The sequence below is a fragment of the Somniosus microcephalus genome, chromosome 3 (genome assembly GCF_052327205.1).
Source record: "Somniosus microcephalus isolate GS21.2 chromosome 3, FLI_Smic_1.0, whole genome shotgun sequence".
Taxonomy (NCBI): domain Eukaryota; kingdom Metazoa; phylum Chordata; class Chondrichthyes; order Squaliformes; family Somniosidae; genus Somniosus; species Somniosus microcephalus.
The window spans coordinates 201,959,236-201,985,750 of record NC_140989.1 but is presented as its reverse complement, the minus strand read 5'-3'; positions in this window follow the sequence as shown (position 1 = coordinate 201,985,750).

The following is a 26,515-nucleotide window of genomic DNA, read 5'->3' as shown; positions in this document are numbered from 1 at the left end:
GGCCTTCAATAACCACAAAACTAGAAGTTATAGACTTAAACAAGTTAGCTTTTAATCACTAAGATCAGAGCTAACATCTCAACACACCGACTGGTTCACAGGAATGAGTCATACAGATCCTGGGATCTTTATGTAAGAGAAGTCAGGGACGGAGCCAAGAGCCAAGACCTGGAACCTCCCAGGTTAGTCGGGAAAGAGGAAGTGAAACTATACACAGTGGGGGAGGGTAATATACATGAGTGCAAAACGAATACAGGATCAAGACAAACAGATTTCATTACATTCACCCCTTCTATAGATTTAGTCCATCGGGGTGATGTTTCTTAAAAGTTGGTATAAGTGAGTCTGTCAGGAGGTTTTGCAGTTCTCAGTGATCGGCGCAAAGCCGGTTGGGGTGCCTCTAGGGGAGTGGATTCTGGTTCCTCCGCTGTCCGGGCCTCCGCAGTGTCTTCCAGGTTATCTGCAGTGTCCTCCAGGTTAAAGTTGGTTATTGATACCTCTGGGCGTCCTGTCTCTTTGTAGTATAGGTCTTCATCGGGTAGTCTCCCATCGTTCTCTCAGCTCCCAGAGGGAGCGAGGTCTTTTATGGAAACAGTGTCCTCTCGCCCGTCAGAGTATTCGATATAGGCGTACTGAGGGTTTGCATGGAGGAGCTGTACCTTTTCCACAAGGGGGTCCGTTTTATGGCCTCTCACGTGCTTCCACAATAGTACTGTCCCCGGAGACGTCAGCCACGCGGGTAGAGATATGCCCAAGGTGGATTTCCGGGGGAAAACGAACATCTTTTTGTGAGGGGTAGCGTTAGTGGCAGTACATAACACAGACCTTATGGAGTGGGGCACGTCTGGGAGGACTTCCTGCCAGCGGGAGGTCGGAAGGCCTTTTAACTTTAAGGCTAACGTGACAGCCTTCCAAACAGTAGCATTCTCCCTTTCCACTTGCCCATTACCCCGGGGGTTGTAGCTAGTGGTTCTGCTAGTGGCTATCCCCTTCGAGAGCAAGAACTGGCGCAGCTCGTCACTCATGAATGATGTCCCCCTATCGCTGTGTATGTAGTTCGGCATGCCAAACATGCAGAATAGATTACAGAGACACTTGATGACCGTGGTACTGGTCATGTCTGGGCAGGGAATGGTGAAGGGGAAGCGGGAATATTCATCAATGATATTGACGAAGTATACGTTCTGGTCGGCAGAGGGAAGGGGTCCCTTGAAGTCCAGACTTAGGCGCTCGAATGGCCGTGTGGCTTTGATAAGGTGTGCATGGTCAGGCCTGTAGAAACGAGGCTTGCATTCCGCACAGATGCGGCAGGCTCTGGTCATTGCCCTGACCTCCTCGATGGAGTGGGGCAGATTGCGGGACTTTATAAAATGGCATAGTCGGGTGACCCCTGGGTGACAGAGGTCGTTGTGGAGACCCTGTAATTTGTCCGTATGAATGCTGGCACACATTCCCCGTGATAGGGCGTCTGGGGGTTCATTAAGGGCTCCCGGCCTGTACATAATATCATAGTCGAACGTGGATAGTTCGATCCTCCACTTGAGTATTTTGTCATTCTTGATTTCCCCCCTTTGTTTGTTATTAAACATGAAAGCCACCGACCGCTGGTCGGTGAGCAGGGTGAAACGTTTGCCGGCTAGGTAGTGTCTCCAGTGCCGCACTGCCTCCAATATAGCCTGTGCCTCCTTCTCGACAGAAGAGTGCCTGATTTCAGGTCCCTGAAGGGTTCGGGAGAAGAAGGCCACAGGTCTCCCAGCCTGATTGAGGGTCGCAGCTAAGGCAAAGTCTGACGCATCGCTTTCGACTTGAAAGGGAATGCATTCATCCACTGCACACACTGCAGCCCTTTCAATGTCCTGTTTAATACTGGTGAAAGCCTCCCGAGCTTCAGCTGATAGTGGGAAGGACGTCGATTTAATGAGGGGTCGGGCCTTATCAGAGTAATTGGGCACCCATTGGGCATAATACGAAAACAATCCCAGGCACCTTTTTAAAGCTTTGGGATTGTGTGGCAGGGGCAGTTCCTTTAGGGGGCGTATTCGGTCAGGGTCCGGTCCAATTACCCCATCTTCCACCACACAGCCGAGGATACAGAGACGGGTTGTGTTGAAGACACATTCGTCTTCGTTGTAGGTTAGATTCAGCTTTAGGGCAGTTTTTAAAAATCTCGCAAGATTTAGATCGTGGTCTTGCTGGTTGTGCCCACAGATAGTGACATTGTCCAGATAGGGGTAGGTAGCTTGTAGTTTATTCTCGTCAACCATGCGGTCCATCTCACGTTGGAAGACCGAGACCCCATTTGTTACCCCAAAGGGCACTCTGAGAAAATGGTAGAGGCGCCCGTTCGCCTCGAAGGCGGTGTATGGGCGGTCCTCCGTTCTAATGGGGAGCTGGTGATACGTGGATTTGAGGTCGATAGTCGAGAAGACTCGGTATTGCGCAATCTGGTTGACCATTTCTGATATGCGGGGTAAAGGGCAGGCGTCCAGCTGGGTATAAATATTAACAGTCTGGCTGTAGTCAATTACCATCCATTTCTTTTCGCTATTTTTAACTATGACTACTTGGGCACGCCACGGGCTGGTACTGCATTCAATAATGCCTTCCCGCAGGAGTCTGTCCACTTCCGCCTTGATAAAGTGTCTGTCTTCCAGACTGTACCGTCTACTTTTGGTCGCTATGAGCCTACCGTTCGGAGCGAGATTAGCGAATAAAGAGGGCGGGCTGATTTTTAAGGTTGATAGGCCACAGACTGTGAGTGGCGGCTGGGACCCGCCATATGCTAGCGTGACACTTTCGTGGTGGCACTGGAAGTCCAGGCCCAAGATTACATTAACACAGAGTTCTGGCATCACGAGGAGTTTAAAATCCTTGTAGTCCGTGCCTTTTGCAGTCAGTGTTACCACACAGTAGCCCAAAATGTCCGAAGTGTGGGGCTTAGCAGCCATAGCAATTCTGCTCCGTGTAGGGGTTACCGTTAATGAGTGCCGCCGTACCAGGCTAGGGTGGATAAAACTCTCGGTACTCCCACAGTCAATTAAACATTTCGTTAAATTCCCGTTTACCTGTATGTCCATCATGGATTTTGTCAACGGGTGTGGCCTGGATTGATCCACTGTGATCGAAGCCACTGTTGGGCCCTGGGCGGCCGTTGAGTCGGGAAAAGATGGCGGATCCCAAGATGGCGGCCCGCACGGCACGCATGAGGCGGTGACGGAGTTGGAAATCGGATTCCCCCTGCAGACTTTGCTAAAATGCCCCTTTTTCTTACATTTGAAGCATGTAGCGTCCTTCGCTGGGCATCGTTGTCTGGGGTGCTTGGCCTGGCCGTAGAAGTAGCATTTTGGGCCTCGAGACATTGCCGCTGTAGTAGGACTCCTGGGTGAACTTCTGTGTGGGGACTCCGGCGGCGTAGAGCTGGTCTGAGACCTGGATGGGGAAGATGGCTGATTCCAAGATGGCAGCCCCCTCGGCGTGCACGAGGCGGTGAGGGCCGCATGGCCGGAAGAAAAAGAGTCAGAGTTTTTCTGGGCCACGTCCAGCGATCGCGCAGTGGCCACTGCCTTTTTTAAGTCCAGGACCTCCTTCTCCAGCAGTCTCTGCCGGATATAATTCGATTTGAGGCCCGTGATGAAGGAATCGCGGACCAATTCGTCAGAGTACGCGTTGGCCGTCACGGCCTTGCAGTTACAGTCCCGGACCAGGTCCTTTAGGCCCTGTAAGAAATCGTCCATTGATTCCTCTTGTTGCTGCCTGCGTATAGCCAGCAGATGTCTGGCGTACACTTTGTTTACCGGCCTCTGGTATTGGGCCTTCAGGATAGTGATGGCCTCCGTGTAAGAGGTGGCGTCCCGGATGAACGAATAAATCCGATGACTTACGCGAGTAGTCAGTAGACTCAGTTTATTTACCTCGCTAGCGGATGAGGCCCCCACGAAGAGTTCGAAGCATTTGAGCCAGTGTCCAAATTGATTTGATGCTTCAGCAGAATGTGGATCCAAGTCCAGACGCTTTGGTTTTAGGAGTCGATCCATCCTAGTATTCTTTAGTGATTAAAATTGATGGGCCTTCAATAACCACAAAACTAGAAGTTATAGACTTAAACAAGTTGGCTTTTAATCACTAAGATCAGAGCTAACATCTCAACACGCCGACTGGTTCACAGGAATGAGTCATACAGATCCTGGGATCTTTATGTAAGAGAAGTCAGGGACGGAGCCAAGAGCCAAGACCTGGAACCTCCCAGGTTAGTCGGGAAAGAGGAAGTGAAACTATACACAGTGGGGGAGGGTAATATACATGAGTGCAAAACTAATACAGGATCAAGAAAAACAGATTTCATTACAGTATGGGAATGGGATAGTTCCTGCTGGTCACCGACCCACGTATAATGAGAGACAGAGACAGATCCTGCTGGTCACTGGCCCGTGTACAATGAAAGACTGAGACAGATCCTGCTGGTCACAGGCCTGGATATAGTATGGGAATGGGATAGTTGCTGTTGGTCACCGACCAACGTACAATGAGAGACTGAGACAGATCCTGTTGGTCACTGACACTCGTACAGTATGGGCATGATACAGATCCTGCTGGTCACAGACTCGCGTACAGTATGGGAGTGGGTCAGATTCTGCTGATCACTGACCCACGTACAGTATGGGAAAGGGAGAGATACTGCTGGTCACAGACCCGTGTACAGTATGGGAATGGGACTGTTCCTGCTGGTCACAGACCCACATGCAATGAGAGGCTGAGACAGATCCTACTGGCCACAGACCCGCGTACAGTGAAAGACTGAGACAGATCCCATTGGTCACTGGCCCTCATACAGTATAGGATTAGGACAGATCCTGCTGGTCACAGACCCACGTACAATGAGAGACTGAGAAAGATCCTGTTGGTCACAGAGCCGAGTACTGCATCGGAATGGGACAGATCCTGCTGGTCAGAGACCCACGTACAATGGAAGACTGAGACAGATCCTGCTGGTCACAGAACCTCATACAGTATGGGAATTGGACAGATCCTGCTGGTCACAGATCCTAGTACAGTATGGGAATGGGACAGATCCCGCTGGTCACTGATACGCATACAATGAGAGACTGAGACAGATCCTGCTGGTCACTGACCCTTGTACAGTATTGGAATGGGACAGATCCTGCTGGTCACAGACCCGTGTACAGTATGGGAATGGGACTGTTCCTGCTGGTCACAGACCCACGTATAATGTGAGACTGAGACAGATCCTGCTGGTCACAGACCCGCGTACAGTATGGGCATGATATCAATCGTGCTGGTCACAGGCCCGCTTACAATATGGGAATGGGACAGATCCTGCTGGCCACAGACCCACGTACAGTGAAAGACTGAGACAGATCCCGTTGGACACTGACCCTCATACAGTATTGTTATGTTCATAAATAAATAGACATTTTTATTATGAACAACTAGCTTGTGCTAGTCATTTATTCAGCCATGTTGACTTGTATACAGTAGCCATGTTGACTCTCTTGACCAGTGCCTCGTGTTAAACAAGACAACCCATATAGATGTAGCTCACGACTAAAACATACAGCTACACCCAGTGTACCATTCTAGAATAACATGTTACTGCATATCATTACATCCCCCTTCCTTTGAGGTTAAACAAAATCAATATCAATCAACTTTCAAGAAAAATGATAAAGATGATATCAGTAACACTTTTGTTAGTGCTCTATAGACCTTCGAATGAACTTGTTTTTTTTTTACATAACGACACACTTTTTTTTTAAACATCTTCACAACAGTCAACACATCTTCAAAGCTTTACTTTATGAACTCTAAGCTTTTCATTCTTTTATTATAGTTTTCTTTGTACTCAAAGATTAAGTCTATCAGGCTTTTTTACTTCACGTCTGGATCTTCTCAGCACAGGTAAGTCTGATGTGTTTGCATGAGAGCCTGTATGTGTGTTTGTGTTAGACTGTTCTGGTGGTGAGTGACAAGATTCAGTTGCGGCATTGTCATCGTTTTGCTCTTGGATAGTTTCTTGTGTTTTCAGGAGGGAATGGCGATTCCTCCTGAGAATCTGTCCTTCCTCAGTTCTAACAGTGTATGACCTTGGTCCTACTTCCTCAAGAACTGTAGCTTTCCTGTTCCATGCATTTGGATCCTCAATCCTGACAACATCATCCCTTGTCAATGGTTTCATAGTTTTGGATGACTTGTCATAGTGTGATTTCTGTTTCAGTTTTAACAGTTGAAGTCTCTGTCTCAGTTCCTTACTCTGCTTTTCTTTTGCACAGCAGGGTAGCGTGGTGCACAACTTGCGACCCATTAGGAGTTCAGCAGGTGAAGAACCACAGTCTAAAGGGGAGGCTCGGTAGCTCAGCAGGGCGAGATAAGGATCAGACTTGCTTTCTGTTGCTTTCTACAGTAGCTGTTTGAGAACTTGAACACCTTTCTCTGCCTTACCATTCGACTGAGCATACAGCGGACTGGATGTGATGTGTTGAAAGTCATAACGTGCTGCAAACTGTTGCCACTCCTTACAGTTGAAGCACGGACCATTGTCACTAACGGCAATCCTGGGAATCCCATGTCTGGCGAAGATGGATCTCACATGCATTATGACACTGCTTGCTGATGTGCTTGAGAGCAGCACCATCTCAGGATAATTAGAATAGTAGTCAATCACTAATAGATAGTCTTTACCATTCAAATGAAAAAGGTCCATACCAACCTTTTGCCATGGTGCTGTTGGTAAGTCAGCTGCTATCATTGGTTTCTTTGCTTGTTTGTTTTGGTGTTTCTGACATGTCTCACATTTGCCTATCATGTTCTCAATGTCCTTATTTATGCCAGGTCAATAAACAGTGTCTCTTGCTCTCCTTTTGCATTTTTCAATTCCGAGGTGTCCCTCATGAATCCTTTTGAGCATGTCCCAACGTAGAGCCTGTAGAATGACTATTCTGTTCTGTCTTAGTAATAGTCCACTTGCGACACTCAACTCTGACCTGATGTGATAGTACTTTGGACAGGAACCTTTTGGCCAACCATGATGAATGTTCTCTATTACTGTTTGTAACACTGTATCTTTTACTGTTTCTTCGACTATTTGCTTTGATTTTGTGTCTGACACGGGCAGTGCAGCAGTGACCATACTCACATGAACATCCATGTCTTCCTCAGTAGAGCTCACATGACTCATTGTGGGTGCTTGGGATCGTGCATCTGCTAACACATGTGTTTGCCTGGTGTGTAGATCAGTTCAAAGTCATATCTTTGCAGCTTCATCATGAGTCATTGAATCCTTGGAGACATCTCATTCAGGTTTTTTTTTTACGATGGCAACCAGTGCGCAGTGGTCTGCCTCAACTGTAAAGGTGGGAAGTCCATATATGTAGCCATGGAACTTTTCTAGTCCAACTACCAAGCCTAGACATTCCTTTTCAATCTGGGCGTATCGACACTCAGAATCAGTCATAGACCTGGAGGTATAGGCAACAGGCTTCCAATCTTAACCCTCTGCTTGTAGCAAGACCGCGCCGAGGCCATCTTTTGATGCATCCGTTGACACTTTGATTCTCTTTGTTGGGTCAAAGAAGGTGAGTACAGGTGTGGTTGTCAGCACTGTTTTGAGGTTCATCCACTCTTGTTCATGTCTCTCTGTCCATGCAAACTCATTTGTTTTATGTAGCAGGTCTCGCAGACAGGCTGTCTTGGCTGACAAGTTAGGAATGAACTTTCCAATGAAGTTTATCATCCCCATGATGCGTAGCACTCCTTTTTTGTCAGTGGGTCGGGGCATGTTGAGTATGGCGTTTACTTTTTCCACATCTGGCTCTATTCCTTTACCAGATAGATTATCTCCTAGGAAAGTGACTTCCTGGATGCCAAACTGACACTTGGCTTTGTTGAGCTTCAGTCCATTCCGGCGTATGCTCTGTAGTACTTTAGTCAGTCTCTCATTGTGTTCTTTCAGTGTGGAGCCCCAGATGATGATGTCATCAACATAGACCCGAACTCCTTCCAGACCTTCAATTATGTGTTCCATCGCTCTATGAAAGATTTCAGATGCAGATATTATCCCGAAAGGCATTCTGAGGAAACAATACCTGCCAAATGGTGTGTTGAACATAAGAACATAAGAACATAAGTAATAGGAGCAGGAGTAGGCCAATCGGCCCCTGGAGCCTGCTCCGCCATTCAATAAGATCATGGCTGATCTGATCCTAACCGCCAATCTACTATCACAGAACCATCTCCTGAATCTAACAGAATTAGACACACGAAATAGGAGCAGGATCAGGCTACACGGCCCCTGGGCCCACTCCGCTACCCACAGGGCCATGACCGATCCGAACCTAGACTCATGTCCAAATTCCTGCCCGCTCCCCGTAACCCTTAATTCCCTTTACTTCTAGGAAACTGTCTATTTCTGTTTTAAATTTATGTAATGATGTAGCTTCTACAGCTTTTTGGGGCAGCATATTCCATGGACCTACCACCCTCTGAGTGAAGTAGTTCCTCCTCATCTCAGTTTTGAAAGAGCAGCCCCTATGCCCCCTAGTTCTAGTTTCACCCATCATTGGGAACATCCTCCCCGCATCCACCCGATCCAACCCCTTCACAATCTTATACGTTTCAATAAGATCGCCTCTCATTCTTCTGAACTCCAATGAGTAGAGTCCCAATCTACTCAACCTCTCCTCATATGTCCATCCCCTCATCCCCGGGATTAACTGAGTGAACCTTCTTTGTACTGACTCGAGAGCAAGTATGTCTTTTCTTAAGTATGGACACCAAAACTGTATGCAGTATTCCAGGTGCGGTCTCACCAATACCTTGTACAACTGAAGCAATACCTCCCTATTTTTATATTCTATCCCCCTAGCAATGAAAGCCAACATTCCATTGGCCTTCTTAATCACTTGCTGCACCTGTATACTAACCTTTTGAGTTTCGTGCACCAGGACCCCCAGATCCCTTTGTACTTCAGTACTTTCCAGTTTCTTGCCATTAAGATAATAACTTGCTCTACGATTTTTCCTGCCAAAGTGCATAACCTCACACTTTCCAGTATTGTATTCCATCTGCCAAATCTCTGCCCACTTACTTAGCCTGTCTATGTCCCCTTGCAGGTTTTTTATGTCCTCCTCACTCACTACTTTGCCCCCCATCTTAGTATCATCTGCAAACTTTGATATGTTACACTCGGTCCCCTCCTCCAAATCGTTAATATAGATTGTAAAGAGTTGGGGACCCAGCACTGACCCCTGCGGAACACCACTAGTTACTGATTGCCAGTCTGAGAATGAACCATTTATCCCAACTCTCTGCCTTCTGTTAGATAGCCAATCCTCTATCCATGCCAGAATATTACCCCCAATCCCGTGATTTTTTATCTTAAGCAATAATCTTTTGTGTGGCACCTTGTCAAATGCCTTTTGGAAGTCTAAATACACTACGTCCACTGGTTCCCCTTTATCCACCCTATATGTTACTTCCTCAAAGAACTCCAGCAAATTTGTCAAACATGACTTCCCCTTCATAAAACCATGCTGACTTTGTCCTATTAAATTATGATTATCCAAATGCCCTGTTACTGTTTCCTTAATAATGGACTCCAAAATTTTACCTACCACAGATGTTAGGCTAACAGGTCTATAGTTTCCAGCCTTCTGTTTACTGCCCTTTTTAAATAAGGGTGTTACATTAGCAGTTTTCCAGTCTGCCGGGACCTTTGCCGAGTCCAGGGAGTTTTGGAAAATGATTACCAATGCATCCACAATCCCTACCGCCACTTCCCTCAAGACCCTAGGACGTAAGCCATCCAGTCCAGGTGATTTATTTGGTGCTCTCTTCATCCAGTTTTAGTTGCCAAAATCCTTGTGAGGCATCGAGCTTTGTGAAGTATCTGGCACCTAACATTTCACTGGTGATTTCTTCTCGCTTGGGAATCTGGTAGTGTTCACGGTTTATGTTTGCATTTAAGTCCTTTGGATCCATGCATACTCTTAGATCATTGTTCTTTTTCTTTACACACACCATGGAGTTAACCCAGTCTGTTGGCTCTTTGACTTCCTTGATGACTCCTAGTGTGGTCATTCTGTCCAGTTCTTTCTTGAGCCAGTCACGCAGGGGTGCTGGAACTCTCCGTGGAGCATGTACCACTGGCTGAGCATCCTCCTTTAGCTGGATCTTGTAAGTGAATGGTAGAACTCCAAATCCTTTGAACACATCCTGGAAGTTACTCACTACAGAATCCACTGAGTCATCTGGTCTGCTTATGGCATAGTTTATACGGTAGACTCTCTTGACCAGTTCTAAGTCCTCACAAGCTTTGTCACCTAGTAGTGAATCAAGTCCTTCAGCCACAACAGAAAACATGAGATGATGCACTTTGTCTTTGACTGTCACTTTAAGTCTGCATACACCTAAGCTATCTATTTTCTGTCCATTATAATTCTTCAGTAGTACTGACTTTTTCTGTATTTTGGGCTTTTCTTTAAATTTTTAATGTCACTCATGCTGATTAAGTTTGCTTTTGCCCCAGTGTCTAGTTTCAATGTAAGTAATGCTCCATTTACCTGCAGTGGCATCATTCATTTGCCCTCTTTTACTGCATTAACTTTATGTTCAGCATTGTCCATTCCTGAGGGCTGCACATTTTCTGTATCCTTTTCTATATTGTCACATGACACCATTCCTACAAAAAATGTCTCACTTCAATCAGTGTCCTCTTTTACTGCATTAACTTTATGTTCTTTCTTTGTTTTTACTTTTGAAAAGCATTGTTTGGCAAAGTGATTCTTTCCATTACATTTTGTGCACATTTTTCCAAACACTGGGCATTGTCTTGACTGGTGCTAGTAACCACAGCGTTTACAATTAAAAATTCCAACCTCCGATTGCTTTGCATTTCTGTTCTGCCCACGTTTCTTCCCCTCGTAGGACACAGCACCGACAGCAGCACTATCACTTACTGCAGTCACATTATTATTAATTTCACTGAAAGTGTTTGTGTGCTGTTGAGCTAGCTCCCTGGCATGGCATATTTTCACAGCATCCTCCAATGTTAGTTCGGTTTCGTTCAACAAACGTTCCCTGACTTTCTTATCATGAATACCAAACACAATCTGGCCACGAATCATGGATGATTTCAGTTCAGAGAAATTACATGTCTGTGCTTTCAGTTTCAGATTGGTCACAAAGCTATCAAAAGTCTCATTTTGCTGCTGTGTCCGTGAATGTAACACGTACCTCTCATAGGTATCGTTCTTTTTGAGAGAACAATGTGTTTCAAACTTCTTTAGCACGTCGTCCATTTTTTCTCTGTCCTCCTCTTGATCAAATACAATCGTATTAAATACCTCTATCGCCTGCGGGCCTGCAACCATGAGCAGCAACGCTATTTTCCTTGCATCTGGCTTCGTACCGAACCCGATGGCAGCAATGTAGAGTTCGAATTGTTGTTTGAAAGTCCGCCAATTGCAGTCGACATTGCCCGTGAGTTTCAAACCCTCTGGTGGCTTCAAATTCTCCATGTCGCATTTCGCAATATTCAGCAGATATTACCACTCCTGGTACCATGTTATGTTCATAAATAAATAGGCGTTTTTATTATGAACAGCTAGCTTGTGCTAGTCATTTATTCAGCCATGTTGACTTGTATGCAGTAGCCATGTTGACTCTCTCGGCCAGTGCCTCGTGTTAAACAAGACAACCCATATAGATGTAGCTCACTACTAAAACATACAGCTACACCTAGATTACCATTCTAGAATGACATGTTACTGCATATCATTACAGGTATGGGATTAGGACAGATCCTGCTGGTCACAGACTCGCGTGCAGTATGCGAATAGGAGAGACCCTGCTGGTCACAGATCTGCGTACAGTATGGGAATGCAACAGATCCTGCTGCTCACTGACCATCGTAAAGTATTGGGATTGGACAGATCCTGCTGGTCACAGATCCACGTACAGTATGGGAATGGGACAGATTCCATTGGTCACTGATACGCATACAATGAGAGACTGAGACAGATGCTGCTGGTCACTGACCCTCATACAGTATTGTAATGGGACAGATCCTGCTGGTCGCAGACCCGCATACAATGAGAGACTGAGACAGATCCTGCTGGTCACAGACCCGCGTACAGTACGGGAATGGGACAGATCCTGCTGGTCACAGACCCACGTACAATGAGAGACTGAGACAGATCCTGCTGGTGACAGACCCGCGTACATTATGGACATGACATCGATCCTGCTTGTCACAGACCCATCTACAGTGAGAGACTGAGACAGATCCTGTTGGTCACTGACACTCATACTGTATGGGCATGATACAGATCCTGCTGGTCACAGACCCACGTTTAATGAGAGACTGAGGCATATCCTGCTTGTCACAGACCCGCTTACAATATGGGAATGGGACAGATTCTGCTGGTCACAGACCCATGTACAGTGAAAGACTGAGACAGATCCAGTTGGTCACTGACCCTCATACAGTATGGGAATAGAACAGATCCTGCTGGTCACAGACTCACGTGCAGTATGGGAATGGGGCAGTTCCTGCTGGTCACTGACCCGCATACAGTATCGGAATGGGGCAGATCCTGCTGGAAACAGACCCGCGTACAGTATGGGAATGGGACAGATCCTGCTGGTCACAGACCCACGTACAATGAAAGACTGAGATAGATCCTGCTGGTCACAGAACCTCATACAGTATGGGAATAGGACAGACCCTGCTTGTCACAGATCTGCGTACAGTATGGGAATGCGACAGATCCTGTTGGACAGAGACCATTGTAAAGTATTGGAATGGGACAGATCCTGCTAGTCATACACCTGCATACAGGAAATTGATGGGATTAAAGGCCGATAAATCCCCAGGGCCTGATAATCTACATCCTAGAGTACTTAAGGAAGTGGCCCTAGAAATAGTAGATGCATTGCTGATCATCTTCCAACATTCGATGGAATCTGGAACAGTACCCATGGATTGGAGGGTAGCTAATGTTACCCCACTATTCACAAAAGGTGGTAGAGAGAAATGCTAGAGTCCATCATAAAAGATGTATTAGCAGAGCACTTGGAAAACGGTGACAGGATCAGACAAAGTCAACATGGATTTACAAAGGGTAAATTGTGCTTGACTAATCTACTGGAATTTTTTGAGGATGTAACTGGTGAAATAGATAAGGGAGAACCAGTGGATGTGGTGTATTTGGACTTTCAGAAGGCTTTCGATAAGGTCCCACATAAGAGATTAGCATGTAAAGTTAAGGCACATGGGATTGGGGGCAAGGTACTGACTTGGATAGAGAACTGGTTGGCAGACAGAAAGCAAAGAGTTGGAATAAACAGGTCTTTTTCCGAGTGGCAGGCAGTGACTAGTGGGGTACCGCAGTGATCGGCCCTAGGACCCCAGCTTTTCACAATATATATTAATGATCTAGACAAGGGAACTAGATGTAATATCTCCAAATTTGCAGATGACGCAAAGCTGGGTGGGCATGTGTGCTGTGAGGAGGATGCCAAGAAACTCCAGGATGATTTGGACAGGTTGGGTGATTGGGCAGAAGAATGGCAGATGCAATATAATGTGGATAAATGTGAGGTTATCCACTTTGGTGGCAAAAACAGGAAGGCAGATTATTATCTGAATGGCAATAGATTGGGAGAAGGGGAAGTGCAATGAGACCTGGGTGTCCTTGTGCACCAATCGCTGAAGGTAAGCATGCAGGTGCAGCAGGCGGTTAAGAAGGCAAATGGTATGTTGGCCTTCGTAGTGAGAGGGTTTGAGTACAAGAACAAGGATGTCTTGCTGCAGTTGTACAGGGCCTTGGTGAGACTACATCTTGAGTATTGTGTGCAGTTTTGGTCGCCTTATCTGAGGAAGGATGTTCTTGCCATGGAAGGAGTTCAGCGAAGATTCACCAGGCTGATACCTGGGATGGCAGGAATGACGTATGAGGAGAGATTGGGTCAATTGGGCTTGTACTCGCTGGAGTTTAGAAGAATGAGAGGGGATCTCATTGAAACTTATAAAATTCTGACAGGACTGGACAGACTAGATGCAGGAAAAATGTTTCCGATGGTCGGGGAGTCCAGAACCAGGGGTTACAGTCTAAGGATAAGGGGTAAGCCATTTAGGGCAGAAATGAGGAGGGATTTCTTCACCCAGAGAGTGGTGAACCTGTGGAATTCTCGACCACAGAAGGCTGTAGAGGCCAATTCATTAAATATATTCAAGAAGGAGTTGGATATATTTCTCAAGGCTAAAGGGATCAAGGGGCATGGGGAGAAAGCAGGGACCGGGTACTGAATTTGGATGATCAGCCAAATGGCCTACTCCTGCTCCTATCTTCTATGTTTCTATGTTTCTATGTATGGGAATGGGACAGATCCCGCTGGTCACTGATACGCATACAATGAGAGACTGAGTCAGATCCTGCTGGTCACTGACCCTCGCACAGTATAGGAATGGGACAGAGCTTGCTGGTCACAGACCCGCGTACAGTATGGGCATGGGACAGATCCTGCTGGTCACAGACCCACGTACAATGAGAGACTGAGACAGATCCTGCTGGTCACAGACCCGCGTACAGTATGGGCATGGGACAGATTCTGCTGGTCACAAACCAACGTACAGAGAAAGACTGAGACAGATCCCGTTGGTCACTGACCCTCATACAGTATGGGAATTGGACAGATCCTGCTGGTCACAGACCCTCGTACATTATGGGAATGGGACAGACCTTGCTGGTCACAGACCCACGTTAAGTATTGGAATGGGAGAGATCCTGTTGGTCAAAGACGTTCATGAAGTATGGGAATGGGACAGATCCGACTGGCCACAGACACATGTACAATGTGAGACTGAGACAGATCCTGTTGGTCACTGACCCGCGTCCAGTATGGGAATGCGACAGATCCTGTTGGTCATTGACACTCGTACAGTATGGGAATGATACAGATCCTGCTGGTCACAGACCATTGAAAAGTATTGGAATGGGACAGATCCTGCTTGTCATAGACCCGCGTACAGTACGGGAATGGGACAGGTCCTGCTGGTCACTGATACGCATACAATGAGAGACTGAGACAGATCCTGCTGGTCACTGGCCCTTGTACAGTATGGGAATGGGACAGATACTGCTGGTCACATACCCACGTTTAATGAGAGACTGAGACAGATCCTGTTGGTCACAGATCCGTGTACAGTATGGGAATGGGACAGATCCTGCTGGTCACTGACACGCATACAGTATGGGAATGGGGAGGATCCTGCTGGTCACTGACCCACTTACAGTATGGGAATGGGACAGATCCTGCTGGTCACAGACACATGTACAATGAGAGACTGAGAAAGATCCAGTTGGTCACAGACCTGAGTACTGCACGGAATGGGACAGATCCTGCTGGTCACAGACCCACGTACAATGAAAGACTGAAACAGATCCTGCTGGTCACAGAACATCATACAGTATGGGAATTGGACAGATCCTGCTGGTCACAGATACTAGTACAGTATGGGAATGGAACAGATCCCACTGGTCACTGACCCGCATACAGTATGGGAATGGGGCAGATCCTGCTGGAAACAGACCCGCGTACAGTATGGGAATGGGACAGATCCTGCTACTCAGAGACCCACGTACAATGAGAGACTGAGACAGATGCTGTTGGTCACTGACACTCGTACAGTATGGGAATAGGACACATCCTGCTGGTCAATGACCCGCGTAGAGTATGGGAATGGGGAAGATCCTGCTGGTCACTGACCTGCGTACAGTATGGGAATGGGCCAGATCCTGCTGGAAACAGACCCGTTTCCAGTATGGGAATGGGGCAAATCCTGTTGTTCACTGACCCTCATACAGCATCGGAATGGGACAGATCCTGCTGGTCACTGACCCACGTACAATGAAAGACTGAGATAGAACCTGCTGCTCAGAGAAACTCATACAATATTGGAATGGGACAGATCCTGCTGGTCACAGCCCCCTGGACAATGAGAGACTGAGACAGATCCTCATGGTCACAGACCCGCGTACAGTATGGGAATAGGACAGATCCTGCTGGTCACAGACTCACGTGCAGTATGCGAATCGGAGAGACCCTGCTGGTCACAGGTCTACGTACAGTATGGGAATGCGACAGATCCGGCTGATCACTGACCATCGTAAAGTATTGGAATGGGACAGATCCTGCTGGTCACAGACCCGCGTACAATGAGAAACTGAGACAGATCCTGCTGGTCACAGACCCGCGTAGAGTATGGGAATAGGACAGATCCTGCTGGTCACTGACCCACGTACAATGAGAGACTGAGGCAGATCTTGCTGGTCACAGACCCGCATACAGTATGGGCATGATATCGATCCTGCTGGTCACAGATTCACTTACAATGAGAGTCTGAGACAGATCCTGTTGGTCACTGACACTCGTACACTGAAAGACTGAGACAGATCCTGCTGGTCACAGACCCACGTACAACGAGAGACTGAGACAGATCCTGTTGGTCACAGACTCGCGTACAGTATGGGAATGGGACAGATCCTGCTGGTAACTGACCCGCGTACAGTATGGGAATGGGGAAGATCCTGCTGGTCACTGACCCGCGTACAGTATGGGAATGGGGCAGATCCTGCTGGTCACAGACCCACGTACAATGAGAGACTGAGACAGATCCTGCTGGTCACTGACCCTCGTACAGTATTGGAATGGGACAGATTCTGCTGGTCACAGACCGGTGTACAGTATGGGAATGGGACTGTTCCTGCTGGTCACAGACCCACGTACAATGAGAGACTGAGACAGATCCTGCTGGTCACAGACCCGAGTACAGTGTGGGCTGGTCACTGAACCTCATACAGTATGGTGATGGGACAAATCCTGCTGGTCACAGTCCCTCGTTAAGTATTCAAATGGGACAGATCCTGCTGGTCACAGAGCCTCGTAAAATATTGGAATGGGACAGATCCTGCTGGTCACAGACCCACGTACGATGAGAGACTGAGACAGATCCTGCTGGTCACAGACCCACGTACAGTATGGGAATGCGACAGACCCTGTTGCTCACAGACCCACGTACAATGAGAGACTGCAAAAGGCCCTGTTGGTCTCTGATCCGTGTACAATATGGGAATGGGACAGATCCTGCTGGTCACTGACCCGCGTACAGTATGGGAATGGGACAGATCCTGCTGGTCATAAATTCGCGTACAATGAAAGACTGAGACAGATCCTGTTGGTCACTGATCCGGGTACAGTATGGGAATGGGTCAGACCTTGCTGGTCACAGACCCGCGTACATTAAAAGACTGAGACAGATCCTGCTGGTTACTGACCCTCATACAATATGGGAAAGGGACAGATCCTGCTGGTCATAGACCAACGTACAATGAAAGTCTAAGACAGATTCTGTTGGTCACTGACACTCGTACTGTATGGGAATGGGGCCGATCCTGTTGGTCACTGACCCGCGTACATTATGGGAATGGGTCAGACCTTGCTTGTCACAGACCCACGTACAGTGAAAGACTGAGTCATATCCTGCTGGTCGCAGACCCACGTACAATATGGGAAAGGGACAGATCCTGCTGGTCATATACCAACGTACAATGAGAGACTGAGGCATATCCTGCTGGTCACAGACCTGCATGCAGTATGGGAATGGGGCAGATCCTGCTGGTCACTGACCCTCGTTAAGTATTCGAATGGGACAGATCCTGCTGGTCACAGACCTACGTACAATGAGAGACTGAGACAGATCCTGCTGGTCACTGACCCTCGTACAGTAAGTGAATGGGACAGATCCTGCTGGACACAGACCTACATACAATGAGAGACTGAGACAGATCCTGCTGGTCACAGAACCTTATACAGTATGCTGATGTGACAAACCCTGCTGGTCACAGACCCTCGTTAAGTATTCGAATGGGAGAGATCCTGCTGGTCACAGAGCCTCGGAAAGTATTGGCATGGGACTGATCCTGTTGGTCACAGACTCACGTACAGTATGGGAATGGGGCAGATCCTGCTGCTCAGAGATCCACGTACAATGAGAGACTGAGACAGATCCTGCTGGTCGCAGACCTGCATACAGTATGGGAATGGGTCAGATCCTGTTGCTTACAGACCCACATACAATGATAGACTGAGAAAGATCCTGTTGGTCCCTGACCCAAGTACAGTATGGGAATGGGACAGATCCTGCTGTTCATTGACACATGTACATGAGAGCCTGAGATAGATCCTGATGGTGACTGACCCGCGTACAGTATGGTGATAGAAAAATCCTGCTGGTCACAGACCCTCGTTAATGATTGGAATGGGACAGATCCTGCTGGTCACAGAGCCACGTACAATGAGAGACTGAGACAGAACCTGCTGGTCACAGACCTGCGTACAGTATGGGAATGGGACAGATCCTGCTGGTCATTGACACACGTACATGAGAGCCTGAGATAGATCCTGCTGGTGACTGACCCGCGTACAGTATGGTGATAGAAAAATCCTGCTGGTCACAGACCCTCGTTAATTATTGGAATGGGACAGATCCTGCTGGTCACAGACACATGTACAACGAGAGCCTGAGATAGATCCTGTTGGTCACTGACCCGTGTACAGTGTGGGAATGGGACAGATCCTGCTGCTTAGAGACTCATGTAAAATGAGAGACTGAGACAGATCCTGTAGTTCACTTGCCCTCGTACAGTATGGGAGTGGGACAGATCCTGCTGGTCACAGACCCACGTACGATGAGAGACTGAGACAGATCCTGCTGGTCACAGACCCGCGTACAGTATGGGAATGCGACAGACCCTGTTGCTCACAGACCCACGTACAATGAGAGACTGCAAAAGGCCCTGTTGGTCTCTGATCCGTGTACAATATGGGAATGGGACAGATCCTGCTGGTCACTGACCCGCGTACAGTATGGGAATGGGACAGATCCTGCTGGTCATAAATTCGCGTACAATGAAAGACTGAGACAGATCCTGTTGGTCACTGATCCGGGTACAGTATGGGAATGGGTCAGACCTTGCTGGTCACAGACCCGCGTACATTAAAAGACTGAGACAGATCCTGCTGGTTACTGACCCTCATACAATATGGGAAAGGGACAGATCCTGCTGGTCATAGACCAACGTATAATGAAAGTCTAAGACAGATTCTGTTGGTCACTGACACTCGTACTGTATGGGAATGGGGCCGATCCTGTTGGTCACTGACCCGCGTACATTATGGGAATGGGTCAGACCTTGCTTGTCACAGACCCACGTACAGTGAAAGACTGAGTCATATCCTGCTGGTCGCAGACCCACGTACAATATGGGAAAGGGACAGATCCTGCTGGTCATATACCAACGTACAATGAGAGACTGAGGCATATCCTGCTGGTCACAGACCTGCATGCAGTATGGGAATGGGGCAGATCCTGCTGGTCACTGACCCTCGTTAAGTATTCGAATGGGACAGATCCTGCTGGTCACAGACCTACGTACAATGAGAGACTGAGACAGATCCTGCTGGTCACTGACCCTCGTACAGTAAGTGAATGGGACAGATCCTGCTGGACACAGACCTACATACAATGAGAGACTGAGACAGATCCTGCTGGTCACAGAACCTTATACAGTATGCTGATGTGACAAACCCTGCTGGTCACAGACCCTCGTTAAGTATTCGAATGGGAGAGATCCTGCTGGTCACAGAGCCTCGGAAAGTATTGGCATGGGACTGATCCTGTTGGTCACAGACTCACGTACAGTATGGGAATGGGGCAGATCCTGCTGCTCAGAGATCCACGTACAATGAGAGACTGAGACAGATCCTGCTGGTCGCAGACCTGCATACAGTATGGGAATGGGTCAGATCCTGTTGCTTACAGACCCACATACAATGATAGACTGAGAAAGATCCTGTTGGTCCCTGACCCAAGTACAGTATGGGAATGGGACAGATCCTGCTGGTCATTGACACATGTACATGAGAGCCTGAGATAGATCCTGATGGTGACTGACCCGCGTACAGTATGGTGATAGAAACATCCTGCTGGTCACAGACCCTCGTTAATGATTGGAATGGGACAGATCCTGCTGGTCACAGAGCCACGTACAATGAGAGACTGAGACAGAACCTGCTGGTCACAGACCTGCGTACAGTATGGGAATGGGACAGATCCTGCTGGTCATTGACACATGTACATGAGAGCCTGAGATAGATCCTGCTGGTGACTGACCCGCGTACAGTATGGTGATAGAAAAATCCTGCTGGTCACAGACCCTCGTTAATTATTGGAATGGGACAGATCCTGCTGGTCACAGACACATGTACAACGAGAGCCTGAGATAGATCCTGTTGGTCACTGACCCGTGTACAGTGTGGGAATGGGACAGATCCTGCTGCTTAGAGACTCATGTAAAATGAGAGACTGAGACAGATCCTGTAGTTCACTTGCCCTCGTACAGTATGGGAGTGGGACAGATCCTGCTGGTCACAGACCTATGTACAATGAGAGACTGAGACAGATCCTGCTGGTCACAGAACCTCATACAGTATGGTGATGGGACAAATCCTGCTGGCCACAGACACTCATTAAGTATTCAAATGGGACAGATCCTGCTGGTCACAGACACTCATTAAGTATTCAAATGGGACAGATCCTGCTGGTCACAGAGCCTTGTAAAGTATTGGAATGGGACAGATCCTGCTGGTCACAGACTTATGTACAGTATGGGAATGGGACAGATCCTGCTGCTCAGAGACCCATGTACAATTGGAGACTGAGAAAGGTCCGGTTGGTCTCTGACCCGCGTTGCAGGGGGCATCTTTTACCTGGTTTACGGTAATTCACCTGGTCAGGCAGCCTTTTGCTGCTACACTGTAAACCAATTTAAACAGCAGTTTCAAATCGCTACCCCACCTTTCAGTTCTGACTGGAGGAACTTATAATTAATGATATATTAAAAACGGACAACTGATCTGGATGTGAGAAAGTCAACCTTTATTAAACTAAAGAAACTACAATCAAATTTTAAACTATACCACACGAATACAGTAATTACAGTAAAATGCTTAACAGGGGAAGGCAGATGGCAACAACGAGGGATAAATGTCTACAATGTTAATTAAACAATCTTAGCAATTTCCCCTAAATTACCACCCCCTAACTCCTTACTATGTTGCCTTGCTGAGGAGTCAGAAACCTGCTCACCTGGGGTCCAAGGAAGTAAGAGAGAGATAGCTTCTCAGGAGCTATCTTTTATATCCTGCCAGCTTCTGCTGTTTGGCGCTGAAAAGTCTGTGTATAAAATTCACGCCCAAAAGTCCGAATACACAAGAGAAAGGCTGTGATTGGCTGATTCAAAGTGGTTGGAGTGGTTTGGATGTGTCTACCTTCTGGGGCCGAAGTGTACCCCCCCACATCCGGAGTTCACCTGGGCTAAAACAAAAGGGAATCCAACTGCCCTATTGTTTAATTAATGGGTGATTCAAAACCTCATTCATTCCTTAACTGTTCCATATCAAAAGTCCTTTCCATGATTTCGGTGTATCCATTGTGTGTATAAGATGTTTGAATGGGGCTGGATTTCTGTGTAAACAGAAGCCGATTGTTCTGCGGTTTCTGTTCAAGTGGGTTAATCCCTTAAGTCAATAAACAACTTCTGAGAAGGGAAGCTCCCTTTGCTTGGCAGGTCTGACTACCACTGCTTGATCCTCCCACTTACACAGACATCCACGAGCTGCGAGCTGCTTTTGTCTATGCTTTCTGATGGCCATTTTTAAAACCCCTTTTACAATTACCAAACTCCAGGGATCAATTTTATTAAAATGTACTGTCTTAAAGTGTGCAAATTTTTCCACGAAGTTACTCAATTCCGGTGTTGTCCATGTGCTGCAAAGCAGCCTTTTGCGGTTCTGGGCATGTTTTAAAACATTGTCCTACCCAGAGACAATTCAAATCACGTAATTCTTCATCCACGATGTGGACCAATATTCTCCGATCTTCAGGGATTTAGGGGATTTTGCGAACCCCTACAGTCCACCCTTTGGATACTTCCAACTTGATTGTAGTATCCACTCGAAGGAGTGAGCAAAAGTTTCTGACCCCCGACAAACAACCATCCCCTGTATTTACCTATAGCTACCTACCACTTATCCCCCAACCCGTCTATTCCCCTCAAATTCGAGAAAAGCCGTGGTGCGGTAGGCATCTTACAGATACATCAGTTTACAATAAGGGGTCTCATGCCCCCTGCATCACTTGTTACATTATACAGTGCAATCAAAATTTACAATCACTTGTTACATTATAACCTATTACAAAATGTTGCACTCTTAGCCATACAATGTAATCAAAATGATCCCAAGCACAGAGAGGATCCTACACCTCTGCTCAACTTGGGGCTGTAACACAAAATACAAAAAAAAATCTTGAACAACATGCTTAAACAAACCCCGACCATCACGTGCCAATGATGGGTTGCAAAATTCGAGTGGGTATTGCTCCTCCCACCCGGGCAGTAAATGTTCCTTCCACCCCCCCTTTGATGGTCTTAAACCTTTAAAACATACAGAATGGATTTACAGACCAGCCTGCTCCGCCAGCCCCGAGCCATTCCCTTGTCCCTTTGTGGAGGCGGGGTACCCCTCATGTTTAAAATTACCTTGGCACAGACCGAGACCGGGGAGTATGGGATCGCGACTCCCAGTCCCTCCCCCTCCCGTCTTCCCTCAACTGGCTGCAGAAAATGATGGGTGCCTGTATGGCAGCTCTCCCTGGCCCCACACTCAAACTTGGATCCCAGATCCGGCCAGCCACTCATCCTCCCCAGCCACACTTACACTCTAACTTTGCCCGTGGGCCCCCGGGTGAGTTCCTCCCTTCCCTGAACGCAGCCACGCGACTCTTGGGTCTCCCCCTCCCCTTTACAATCTTTCCCGGGCCGTCACCACCCACTCCCGAGGAACGCATCCCTATCTGACAAGGCACCCGCGCTTCCCCACCATGACTCCTCAGCAGCGAGGTCTCCTGCAAGTGAACTTCGGTCAGGATAGTGCTGGGTTGGGGGCCGTGCCCCACCCAGCTGGGACCATCTCTTCTGCGTAGGAGGAGTAGGCAAGTTCCTCCAGACCCTGTCCGGTTTCTCCCGAAGGTCACTGCGGGGTTTCCCTCTGGATTTGTCCAGTGGCGAGGTGATCCCCAACATTCTGTATCCTTATCTTCATTCGATGCCCAGCTCGGGCTGGGCGAACAGGTCTGCTTCTTTATCCAATCTCCTGCAAAAACTTGAAAGGACATGTAGCCAGGTCTCTGACTGACCTGTTGCCTTAGGTGGAGGCGTGGTCAGGTCCCTCGACCTCGGACCAAAAATACAAACATTTGGCACACTTATAAACTTAAACTTAAACTACAACAGTTAATTCTAAACTTACAATTTACATTAAAGCAAGCTATATACACACATAGCTATAATACAAATGCCATCCATCTCCAAACAGCCAGGCTAATCTCTGGCACTGCCGCAGATTACTGCTGGCTGCAGCAAAGCTGGACTGTCTCCTGCTTCTGGTCCCTCGCAGCTTATGGCTGCTGGTGGGGGACCCCTGCCCTTTGGCTTCTACCCGGTTTGGGAGATTGCTCTTTGTGGCAGGTACCCTGGTGATGACCTTTTCTTGGGCTTGCGGGCCCGCTGAGACCTTCTGAGGGGCATCTCTGTGGGGGAAACTCTGGCTGGCGGACCCTGAGCCTGGGTCACAGCCCTAGCTGGCTGGGAACCTTCTCCCCCTGATGCAAACATCCCGGACTGTATAATATACCTGGCAGCCTGCCGGTACTCCGGGTTTGTCTCCTTTTCCCTACCCACTCCTGTACTGGGGGCAGGTATTCCCTCACCACCCGCTGCTGGTGGCTGGAAATTTTCCTCCCCATGTCCAAAACCTGTTACCAGCTCCCCTGCAAGAGGAATTGCTATCCCTGCCTCCCCAGGGTCCCACATTATGGGGGGGGGCCACTCTCGAAGCGGGCTGGGAAGCTGGTCCCTTTAAACAGGTGACTGCGCTTGCATGAATCTCCTCCCCTGGGTCCCTCGGCAGAGGCTGTGAAGCCTCTGTATTCAAGCAGGCGACTGCGCCTGTGCAAGAACACTGAAAAAGAGCCGCTGTGGTCCCGCCGGCAACTGCGCCTGCACAAACCTCCTCCTCAGAGTCCCACGGCAGAGGCTGTGAAGCCTCTGGCTTCAAACAGGCGATTGCGCCTGCGCGGGAAAACTTAGAAAGAGCCACTGGGGTCCCGCAGGCAACTGCGCCTGCGCGAACAATCTTTTCAAAGGGCCGGGGAACTGCTACACTCTCACAGGCAACCACGCCTGCGCGTTCGATTTGTTTGAAAAAGATAGGAAGAACCGCTGGGTCTTCCAAGCAGGCTACTGCACCTGCGCATAAGGATTGGGAAGCGGGGATCTTTAAATGGCCAACTGTGCCTGTGCGCTCGGCCTCACAGTGAGCAAGAGCCGCTCGGGGTTCCAAGTCCGCGACTGTGCCTGTGCGAACCCAGTATTGGCAACCCTCTCCCCTCAGGCACGCGACTGCGCCTGTGCGGGAAAACTGAAAAGGATCCGCTGGTGGTACGGGCTGGGGAACCGCGCCTGCGCAAGCCTGGTCTTGTGAAACCTCTCCCCTCGGGCGCATGACTGCGCCTGCGCAAACCTGCTGTTCAGAAGACTGGGGGATTCCTGTCTCCAGACCAGCGACTGCGCATGCGCGGGCAGTCTCCAAGCGATCTTCTGTGAATGGATTGGCAGCAGCCTGCAGATTTCTAATCTCAGGTTGCTGTTTCTTTGTTTCTGAGCCACATAACTTGTTCAAAGTTAAACTTTGGCCAAAACCTAGGCTCCACTGGGGCAGGGAAGTGTCCCAATTTGTGGGCTGGACAACTTTTCCCTGGAAACAAGCCACAGTGTCTGTCTTTACAGGCTGTGAACTTGAACATGTCTGGTCAGCAAACTCATGTTCTCTTACCTGGGTGGCTTTAAATGGGGACTTTTGGACTTGTGCCTGCCTTTGGTCTGGGGCCAAAACTATCCCCTGTGTGCCTCCCTTGTCCTGGATTTCTGCTACCAGACCTGCTCTACAGGGGTCCCAGAACTCTCCTTCCCTGTTCCCCTGCTTAAGCAGCTTAGTCCTCCTTAACTCCATACCCAAACTCTCTATCTTTCTGTTACATGGGGTATGATCTGCTCCACTAAACCTTTGGTCGCAGGCCAGCTTATAAGCTGCTTTTACCTCCCTAACCTTCTCCTCCTGCTCTGTTACTTCTGAGGTGAGGCGGGCATTCTCTTCCCACAGTCTCATCTCGTTCCTCTTTGAACTGTAAATTTGGCACTTTAGGAACTCTATCTTGTTCCTCGCGTGGCTTTTGCCCTCACTAGCTTCTTGGGTGAGGTATGCGTTTTCCTCCTGGAGCCTCATCTCACTGTCCCTCACCTCGGTGACATCCTGCACAAGGCACTTTATAAATGCCTGGCATTTCGTGACCTCTAGTGTGAGGCGTGCATTCTCTTCCCGCACCCTCATCCCACTATCTCTAGCCTCGTTCACCTCTCTTATGAGGCGTTCTACCTCCGCCTGGCATTTTTCAAGCTGGGGCTCCCGATTCTTGGCCTCGTTAACCTCCTCCTGCACTCTCATCTCACCCTCCTTAACCCAGGCACGTATACCATGATAGGTCAGCCTACACGCTGCCACTAACATCCGCAGGGCTACCCACATACTGAAAATGAGAGAGGCAATAGCTGATGCTTTCTCCAGATCCAGACCACCTTTCATATCAAGAACTGCCTCCAGTCCTGCCGCGGTCGCCAATTTGCAGGGGGCATCTTTTACCTGGTTTACGGTAATTTACCTGGTCAGCAGCCTTTGCCTGCACTCTGACCAATTCCAACCTTTTACCTGGTTTACGGTAATTCACCTGGTCAGGCAGCCTTTTGCTGCTACACTGTAAACCAATTTAAACAGCGGTTTTGAATCGCTACCCCACCTTTCAGTTCTGACTGGAGGTACTTATAATTAATGATATATTAAAAACGGACAACTGATCTGGATGTGAGAAAGTCAACTTTTATTAAACTAAAGAAACTATAATCAAATTTTAAACTATACCACATGAACACAGTAATTACAGTAAAATGCTTAACAGGGGAAGGCAGACGGCAAAAACGAGGGATAAATGTCTACAATGTTAATTAAACAATCTTAGCAATTTCCCCTAAATTACCACCCCCAAACTCCTTACTAGGTTGCCTTGCTGAGGAGTCAGAAACCTGCTCACCTGGGGTCCAAGGAAGTAAGAGAGACATAGCTTCTCAGGAGCTATCTTTTATATCCTGCCAACTCCTGCTGTTTGGCGCTGAAAAGTCTGCATGCAAAATTCACGCCCAAAAGTCCGAATACACAAGAGAAAGGCTGTGATTGGCTGATTCAAAGTGGTTGGAGTGGTTTGGATGTG